Here is a 9,972-nt window from a genome sequence, read left to right as displayed (position 1 = left end):
ATTTCCTCCCATCCCTGTAACAACTAGGAACAGAGATGGGGTCTGGATCTTGGATGACTCATCTTCTAACTGTACAACAGGTGATTGACTGTAGAGTTCACTTACTCCGTGCAAAATTTAACTTCCTCGCATCACCTTTCAACACCACCTGAGGGAAACAGAAAAACTGTTCAGAAGACTGAAGTGATCCTGCTAGTTATCAGAGAAGACAGAACTGGAGGAAAACAACCTTACAAGGAGCACCAAACCTTACCACCACCTCTGCACAAGATAATCCAGACACCCCTTAACTTGTCCCCTCTGCGGCATTACATGGAGATGTACACGTTAGAGAGTTGCACAGGGACAGAAATTTCACCCAGCCCCGCCCGTTCCCACTGGAATCCCTTCCATCCCCTGTACTAAAATAACCCGACTTGTGATAAAATAACCCAACTTAACAGTAGCCCATGTTGATAACTTCTCCTCTCACTGTTATACACCATATCTATTAATTTTTTTAGTGCTATATAATTGCTAAGCTAGCTTAGAAACACAAGGAAAGGATAGGTAGGCTGGCCTGCCACTAGACTTCCTTGCGAACCACGCAAGACCTGTATCCATCCCTGCGAGATTCACACTAACTCCGTTCCCGTGCAGCTCTCTAGGATACATATTTCTTCTTGTGTATTAACACTATGATCTTATTCCAGACCTATCTGTAGTTAGACTAGAATGATATGGGAGGCGTATTTTCAAAGCACTTAGATTTACAAAGTCTAAGTGCTTTGAAAACGAACCCTATAGTAACAGAACAATATAACACAATGGTTAATGGTAGGAAAAGACTAACAGGCCCATTCAGTCTGCTCAGCTATTTCTGTCCAGCTGGTGGCAGGTCGCTCCTGTTTTAACAGATGAACTTTATTCTAACTTATTGTTGCCCTCATTTTGACCTCAGTGTAAGGCCTATAGATTATTATTAGTTTTGGGATATTATAGTTGCTGAGATGGTCCTTGACCAACTAAAACTTGGAATTCTCACTAGAAGCTCACAGGGCTAGACTGAAACTATCATATTTTGGCCATATTATATGATGGCCAGAGTCCCTGGAAAAGGAAACAAAGGAAAAAGGAAGCATGGAAGACCAGCAATAAGATGGATTGGCACAATAACAACAACAATGAATGATCCACTAAAAAGCCTTTGCAAACAAATAGAAGAAAGGACAGAACATTCTGTAGAAAGTTAGTCTCTATGAGCACCACGAGTCGACTTCGATGACAGCAATTAATCAGTCAATAGTTGCTGGTTGTAGGATATCAAACCTTATCAAATTAGTCTTTGCTGTCTTGAAGACAAAAGATATCATATTAATCCTTCATCCAGCTTCCTCAGGGGCAGCGGAACACCTTTTTGTTTAGGGGGCCCTGGCTCCACCCCCAACAACTCCCTTTCCCTACCCTATCATCCCATAGTCCCCCCTCCCCCCGCCAGTGGCACAATGGCATTCAGCATCTCTCCATCTCCACCTCTCAAATCCCCCCTCCTCTGTGGAGTCCAGCATTTCTCTACTACTACTATAAATCACTTTTATAGCGCTACCAGTCGAATGCAGCGCTTTACCCCTTTCCCCATGATCTCCAGTATTTCCTTTCCTCCCGCTCTCTCCCCTTCAGCATGTCTGAGCCCCCTCGCCCTCACTCTCTAGCATCTCTCCTTTCGGCCTGTTTCAGAGGGGATCCAAGCTGGCAGGGATGCTCAAGGCCCTTTGCTGGCCAGCCACAATGCCTCTGCTGTTGTGGTAATTGTATTGTTGCTACTCCAGGAAAGGGTGGTAAGAAACATCTCGTAGGGCAGGCAGGGATGGGAAAGAAAATGTTAGTGGCTCCCCTCGTTCCGACGCCTGTGAGCTGCCCGCTTATTTTACCTCTAAGCACTGTCATCATCTAAACAGCTGCCAGAACTAGTGAGGCTGTTGTCTGGACATTCATTCCCCTTGGTGCCCATACCTGGCAAGCACCAACCTGCCAGCACTGAATCATTGGTTTCTGGAGAGCTGTAGCCCCTTTCTTTCTTAGCACTCTACCAAAACCCTCATCCTCACCCTTGTCACCTCTCGTTTAGACTACTGCAATTTGCTTCTTGCTGGCCTCCCACTTAGTCACCTCTCCCCTCTCCAGTCGGTTCAAAACTCTGCTGCCCGTCTTGTCTTCCGCCAGGGTCACTTTACTCATACTACCCCTCTCCTCAAGACCCTTCACTGGCTCCCTATCCGTTTTCGCATCCTGTTCAAACTTCTTCTACTAACCTATAAATGTATTCACTCTGCTGCTCCCCAGTATCTCTCCACACTCGTCCTTCCCTACACCCCTTCCCGTGCACTCCGCTCCATGGATAAATCCTTCTTATCTGTTCCCTTCTCCACTACTGCCAACTCCAGACTTCGCGCCTTCTGTCTCGCTGCACCCTACGCCTGGAATAAACTTCCTGAGCCCCTACGTCTTGCCCCATCCTTGGCCACCTTTAAATCTAGACTGAAAGCCCACCTCTTTAACTTTGCTTTTGACTCGTAACCACTTGTAACCACTCGCCTCCACCTTCCCTCCTCTCTTCCTTCCCGTTCACATTAATTGATTTGATTTGCTTACTTTATTTATTTTTTGTCTATTAGATTGTAAGCTCTTTGAGCAGGGACTGTCTCTCTTCTATGTTTGTGCAGCGCTGCGTATGCCTTGTAGCGCTATAGAAATGCTAAATGGTAGTAGTAGTAGTAGGTACCAAACCAGCTAGCCTGGAACCTGCAGTATTGCTGGATTATACTTCCGCTGTCATTTTGCCCTTATCTCTTCTTTCCCTGCCTCTGCTCTTGAGGAAGTGAGGAACAGCTTGTTTGCAATATGTTGTATTTCTGTCATAACAATTAGGCGCATCTGGTGGAAGGATACTAGGCACCCTAGGCAAACCATCACCTTTGCACCTCCCCTCCCCCCTCCCAAACAATCATCACCCCAACACCACCCCTCCCACAATAATCTGGGTTAATGTGCCTATTTCTAAACTGCCTACCTTTCCTGCTGGTAAATGTACCTCCTGTTCTTTCCTTGAGTTCCTGTGATTGTCAGGAACTTCTATTTTGCTTTCCCTGCAGCTGCTCTTTGATGCCCCCCAGCAACTGCTGCTGTAGGTGACTGCCTAGTCATGCCCTGTGATTGGGCTGGCCCTGCCACCTTGCTGCCAGAAGAATGCCTAACTCCCTGTTACATCTTTGCCAGGAAGAATCCTCTGTGCTTACCCCCATTTTTGTCTCACCACCACTACTGGACTTGGGGCTTTGAGGGCTGGTGGCTTAATTACAGGTTTTACTAGATTAACTTTATTCTAATTTCTTGCTGCACTTCATCCTGACCTCAAATACTGAAGCCTGGATAAAGGGAAGGCCATGCACAGTTGCCGTTATAGAATGCTAGCATAACTGCATTTACGCAAATAACATTAGGAAGGAGCACTTACACTAGCTCTATGGGGTGAATAACACAAGGAAGGACCTAGCGAAGCTTGATGAATGATCCAGAATTTGGCAGCTAAGATTTAATGCTAAAAAAAATACAGGGTCATTCAATTGGGCTGCAAAAACCCGAGGGAACGCTATAGTTTAGGGCTGTGTTTCCCAAGTCCGGTCCTGGAGTACCCTTGCCAGTCAGGTTTTCAGGATATCCACAATGAATATGCATAAACTGGATTTGCAAATATTGCCGCCATTATATGCAAATCTCTGTGTGGGGAGGGGGAGCAGAGGAAAAAGCTGTGTGTGTGTGTGGGAGGGGAAGACCTATGTCTGTGTTGAGGAGGGAAGCTGTGTGTGTGATGGAGGAACAGTTGTGCATGTGTGTGTGCAAATGTGTGCGTATCTGCGGTGAGGGAAGAGCGGGTGTGTGCAGGACAGGGGCATAGCTACGGGTGGGCCTGGGTGGGCCCAGGCCCACCCAATCTCAGCACAGGCCCACCCAGTCTCACTGACCCGCCAATCGGTACCTGTCTTTTTAGGCTATTAGATTGTAAACTCTTTGAGCAGGGTCTATCTTTTTCTATGTTTGTGCAGCGCTGCGTACGCCTTGTAGCGCTATAGAAATGCTAAATAGTAGTAGTAGTAGTAGTAGGCGTCAGCAGCTCACTCTCAGTTTCCTTGTCCCGCTCTCATTATTCCATCGGGCTCCCTGAGTCAATCGCTTCTCCAGTTGTTGTTTATATTGCTACTCTGACTCTGGCCACTGACTGAAACACCAGGGAGGGATCAGAGGTGACTGAATGCCCATAACCGAGCTGGGATTGAACCAGCCTATCTGCCTACTGTTCCCTGCTGAGTTTATCTAACTACGGAGAGATCTGAGAGGATTGAACAGCCTACAACTGAGCTGCATTGAATCAGCCTAACAGTCTCCTGTCTCCCTGCTGAGTTTATATAGGGGCTCATTATTTGCTTTCTCTCAGGGTGTTTTTAAATCCTGCTGAGCTCTTTGCAGGTTCCTCCAGAGCTTTCTCTTTTAATATTCAGGTAAGGGTGCTTCTTCCCCTGCAGTACTTGGCTCTGCTTTTTTTTTTCTTCTCCTTTGGCCAGACCCACAGTTGTTCTCTCTTGCAATCACAGGTTCATATGATGTTTGTTTATTCCACATATACCACCTTTATGCCCTGCCCTTCTCACTTCCTGTCCTCCTATTGTATTTTGCCTTTAGTTTTAATTTTAAACAATTATCTTCTCTCATTATTTTTAAATTATTTCTAGCTCCCATTTTATTTATTTCTAAAATGTGTTCATATTAGTTGAATTTAGGTCACCCGTTATGTCTCGCCTCTTCTTACCCCTTTGTTTTTATTATTTTTGTGCCGTCTAGATATGTTATTTTACACGAAATTAATGGTGAATTGTGAATTTGAACTGCCTGCAGTGCAGACTAGAATAAAACTTTTCTCTTTCCCCCTCATCTCCGGTTTCTCAGAAACGGGCCGAAATAATGTGGGGGGGGGGGGGGGGGGGGATGGGAGTGTAAGGGCCGCTTTAGGCTCAAAATTACAAAATGTGGCTTACAGGGGAAAGGATGGGGCGATTTCTGGCTGCACATGGAATACATCTTTATGTGATAATTGGAGATGAATAGCTTCAGTAATTGGATCCTGGCACCAGTTAGGCTGCACAGCAACATGCAGCCATTCAGAAGCCTTCCTGCCTGCTTTTTTAACATTCTTGCTGCTATGCTTGGGGAATCGGCCTAGAACCTGGAATCCCACGTGCACACTCATTAGGACCTCATGGGGGCAATAGATCTCTATAGGAAGCTCAAGACCAGGTAACAAAAATGTTTTAATTTGTATAATACCAGGTTTAAACAAAAATGTTGTGTATTTAATGTTGGTGGGTTTCTGGGTGGGGTGGGCTCTGTAGTGCCAAGGATGTTAAAAAAATTTTAAACTTGGGCACTGCAGACAGAGACCACCCCTACCGAGAAACCCATCAACATTAAATATAAATGTTGGTGGGTTTTATATTTAATGCTGGTGTGCATCAGGGTGGGGGGGGTAGAGATTGGGAAGGGTAGGGGAGATGGCTACAGGGATGATGTGATGGGGGGAAGGGTAGGGCTGATGCTGGGCTACAGGGATGGATGGGGTTAGGGAAGGGCAGGGCTGATGCCAGGCTACAGAGAGGGATGGGGGTTGGGAAGGGCAAGGCTGATACTGAGCTACAGGCCAATTTCAAAATTTGGTCCTCTATTCTCAATTGATGAGGGTTAATCTGTGTTCTGCATGTGACCCAGGTGAGAGATTCTGCTGGCATATGGTTTGTATGGGATCTGTATCAGTCTGACTTGTCTGTTTTGTTCCAATGGAACACATTGCTGTTGTGTATATTATTTATTTACTAGTAAAAATGGCCCGTTTCGTAAAAAATTAAACGGGCGCTAGCAAGGCTATAGAGAGAGTGAGAGTGTGTATATGTGTATGTGTGTGTGTGACACAGAGAAAGTGTGTGTGTGTCTCTGTGTGAAAGAGAGTGTGCATAGGTATGGTGAAATGAAGAGACAGCAGTGAAATTTTACATAGGACAGCTGAACCATTTGAGGCGTGTTATGTGTCTGTGTGAGAGAGTGTGTATATGTGTGTGTGTGTGAGATAGAGACAGTGTAAGTGTGTGTGTGTGCGTCTGTATGAAAGAGAGTGTGAAAGGGTAGGGTCAAAATGAAGAGACAGCATTATAATTGTACATAGCACAGCACAAACATTTGAGGCAGTTCTTGCCTTATCTCCCGTCGCCCCCTCCATACCCAACGATTTGTTCCTTGTCTTCCATACCCTCTGTGTCCCGTGTGTATGTGTGTGTGAGAGACAGCGAGAGTGCTAGCAGTCCCTGTGATAGTGGCAGGTCAGTTGCTCATTATAGCCAGTTAAGAGTGAGAGTGTGTGTGTATGTTGGTTTTTTTCCTTCCCTCCTATGCCCTCGTGTCCGTTGTTTGTGGAGAGAGATCTATATGGTCCTTTTAGCGTTGCTGTTGACGTCGCGTAGCAACTGTGTGCTGTGGTTTTCATTGTTCCGCGATGTGTCTATGGTCACGTTCCATCGCTTAGTAACGGGTTCGATGCGATTGGTTGAGTGTCATTGGTCCGCCCTCGACGTCATGACGTCTGATGCGGGGGGCGGGCCAACACTCATGGGCGAATTCCTGGTTTCACCACCATGCATTTAGAACGTTGGGACTTGTGGGGCTTCAGAATGTTGGAGGTGCGTTTTATATAGAGAGAGATTGCATTCATCCCATATTTTACCACCTCTTTGCAGGCTCAATGTGGCTTATGTTGTAGGAGGTGATACATCATGAATAGTGGAAATAAGAAGAGAATAGACGTTTGGTATTACAGAAGGATTTTGGGTTACATGATAATGAATAACATAAAGGTGCTGTTATTGGTTTTGTGTGTTCAGAACTGGTGGTGTTAAAGTTTGCAACATAAGTTCCAAGTATGTATGTGGTTTATGTTGATGCAGGACAACTGCTGGGCAGACTGTTTATTAAAAATCTGTCATCAAGTGCACTCTAAGGCATTATTTAAGAGTGTCCCAAGAAACACTACTCACACCCATATTAGCTCTGGGCCCACCCAAAATGTTAGGTCTGGCTACGCCTATGGTGCAGGATAGGGAAAAGAAGGATGTGTACGTTTCTGTGTAAGGGAGAGCCATGTGTGTGTTTCAGTGTAATGGGAAGAGCAGGAGGTGCTGCTGGGTTGCAGTGAGGTGCACTGACTGACAGAAAACTGTTGGGGGCGGGATCTTAGTACTAAAATAGCAAGACAGGAGCAAGGGATCTCTGAAGTGGATTGCTCTTCACAATCTAGTGCTTGTTCATAACCCCCCCTCCCCCATCACTGATAGAATTTGCAGTTTATTCACAAGAACAGGGTTTTGTTTTACCTCTTTATAGACAAATCTTCACTCTGTGCTTGGTGCCGGAGTGTGCTGGGGAAGGAAAAGAAACAAATTTATTGTAATGAAAAACAAAAAGGTAACAGACACTACCTTCAAATTGCAACAGGTCATTCCAGTGGCTTCAAATAAGTTGTGCTGCATGTCCTCTCCATGGAGCTGCAATATACACATATACACACACATACAAGTACAGCAATAATAATCTGGACCTTCTCCTGGGGGGGGGGGGAGGGGGGGGTCAGTTCCCTCTTCAATCTATTATACAGATTCCAGAGAAAGGACACTCAAGCAACTTCAGTGAATTTGAGCTTGTACAGTTCCAGTACTTCAGGGTCAGATTTAAATTAGTGGTGCTTACAGGCAATGGGAGGGAGGTGGGAGTTACCTTTCCCCCTTCTTCCATTGTCCCTGCTCACCTGCTGCTGTCTTGAACAACCAGCCATAGCAACTTCTAAGAAGTAACCAGCATGGGGCCTGATTGCCCTCACACACTGACAGGCCCTGTGGGGCCCCTTCCTTCTTTCTTTATGGGCTTCCCCTCACCATGGTGCCCCAATGGGCCTGTCAGCATATGACGGAGTTGGGCCTCCACTGATGTTACTTCCTAAAGAAGAGTTGCTGTTGTGGCAGTAGCATTCTGGTGCCTATCAAAATTTGGTGTTGGAGGTAGTTGCCTAGGCCTAAGTTTATGACCGCAGTACTCTGGGATTTCTCCCTCCCCTTTCATCTCCAACAAAATCTGCTATTAATTTCCACAAGGGGGGGGGGGGGGGGGGGGTTGGCAAGAGGCAGAAAAAGGACCTGAGGACTCAGAGCAGGGCTCGTGATCCAGTTGCATTATAATACAAAGGAGGAAATCAAACATGAGGTGTACCAGAAACTATACAGGAATCAGCCGTGCAAAACTATTCAACCCTTTCTGGATTGTAAGGACTTGAGTGAATCTGTTCTCTCAATTCGTTATTCTCATTGAACCACTGAATAAGAAAGAGAGGGGTCCCCCTGGGGTTGTATTCAGGGATGGTTCCTTGATATGAGCCTTTTTAGGGGGCAATGTTGAGAAGCTGGTCTAGTTGCAATGTTTACATGAACACTGCACACATACTGGAAAATGTAAATAGATGCATGCTGTTTGCTCTCCCATGGTAGGCACACCCTGTGAACGCCTCTTTTTAAATGCAGCTACACGAAAACATGCTATGGAAGTCCATGCATGCTTACAGCTGAATTAAGGTTCCTATTCTGCCAGGTCTGTTAGTAACTGGGTCACTGGCTTTGAAACTGCCTTAGTTTAATTTATTACTTTCACTATGCTGCTTTTTGAATCGTACAGCAAAGCAATTTACAGCTGCTGTTTGGACAGCAGGGAAGCATCACGAGGAATTGTTCCTGTCAAGTTTGTAGGAGATGGGAGATATTCTTTAACTAGTCTGCACTGAAGCTGGAGGAATGATTACGACAAAGATGATTCTCGGCTTCTGGGATGAGGACAAAGCCGTCCCTCCCAGGAGTTGTTACTGTAACACCCTCTATTCCACAGTACCTCTCCCTAGCTTCTCCTCACATTACACAGCACTGATGATCCTCATCCTTTCTAATATAATTCCTCCTCTCTCGCATTACACAGCAGTGTTGAAGAGCATACAGCACTGATGATCCTCACCCCTTCCACTATAACTCCTCCTGTTCTCCATTATATGGAAATGCTGAGGAGTATACACCATCAGTGAACCTCAGCTCTTCCACTGTAACACTCCACTCCCCCTGCTCTTACATGGCAATGCTGAGGAGCATATAGCATCAATGATCCTCTCAGCCTTTCCTTTATTACTGCTCCATCTTCTATGTCTCTGTAAATCATATTAGGAGTTTTTACCTTTTCCCAGGTATTAATAATCACTGCTGGACCTGTTTTTAAACCTTCCTTTTTTTTTTTTTTGCCAAATTCTGAAAGGGAAGGAAGAGTCAGAAGGCAATGAGCAGGGGACGCAGGCACCTGTCTCTGGCGTGCCCGTGCAGCATACCCTCAATGTACTAGATTCACCACTGTGACCAACACTCCAGAGGGACTCGGGAGAGGAGAGATAACATCTGGGAGATGCGATTCAATTGTTTTGATTCGGAAGCAGTTTTGAGTTGCAGGAAATGCTAAATTTTCACAGTCCATGAGCGCCATTGCTACTCAGCTCTGACCTTGGAGAGGAGGATGTGAGATAAGCAGCCCAAGGGAAGCACAATAACTATTTCTTTTTAGAATCCCCGCACACGTGTATCTGTCTGTCTGAACTTGTACATATCTGTGTGTCCATATTCTGGAGTGGAGGAGTGGCCTAGTGGTTAGAACACCGGTCTTGCAATCCAGAGGTGGCTGGTTCAAATCCCACTGCTGTTCCTTGTGATCTTGGGCAAGTCACTTAACCCTCCATTGCCTCAGGTACAAACTTAGATTGTGAGCCCTCTGGGACAGAGAAATATCCAGTGTACCTGAATGTAACTCACCTTGAGCTAC

The sequence above is a fragment of the Microcaecilia unicolor genome, chromosome 4 (assembly GCF_901765095.1).
Source record: "Microcaecilia unicolor chromosome 4, aMicUni1.1, whole genome shotgun sequence".
NCBI lineage: Eukaryota > Metazoa > Chordata > Amphibia > Gymnophiona > Siphonopidae > Microcaecilia > Microcaecilia unicolor.
The sequence above is the reverse complement of the archived record's forward strand: the minus strand, read 5'-3'. Positions refer to the sequence as shown.